This window comes from Sinocyclocheilus grahami, unplaced genomic scaffold (assembly GCF_001515645.1).
Source record: "Sinocyclocheilus grahami isolate Dianchi unplaced genomic scaffold, SAMN03320097.WGS_v1.1 scaffold313.1, whole genome shotgun sequence".
In the NCBI taxonomy this organism is placed as follows: Eukaryota; Metazoa; Chordata; class Actinopteri; order Cypriniformes; family Cyprinidae; genus Sinocyclocheilus; species Sinocyclocheilus grahami.
This window is the reverse complement of record NW_015505492.1, coordinates 1,488,308-1,488,581: the sequence shown is the minus strand read 5'-3', so window position 1 is coordinate 1,488,581 and position 274 is coordinate 1,488,308.

Sequence of the window (274 nt, the reverse complement as noted above, 5' to 3'; positions counted from 1 at the left end):
TCTAAGCCCTAACTGTGAATGGTGAAAAATATTATCTGGTAAAAATGGACTACAAACATATTCAAATATAATTATATTATTTTAATAACTTACAAAGCATATTATTAAACTTACAACTATTCTATTCCATTCCATTCCATTCTATTCTATTCTATTCATAAATTACCTCTAATAAATTAGAAAACAGTTCTTTATAGACTACGTTTCCCATGATTCATGATAATGACCAGGAAATGACGATGAAATAAGTGGATCTTGCACCAATTTCAAAACA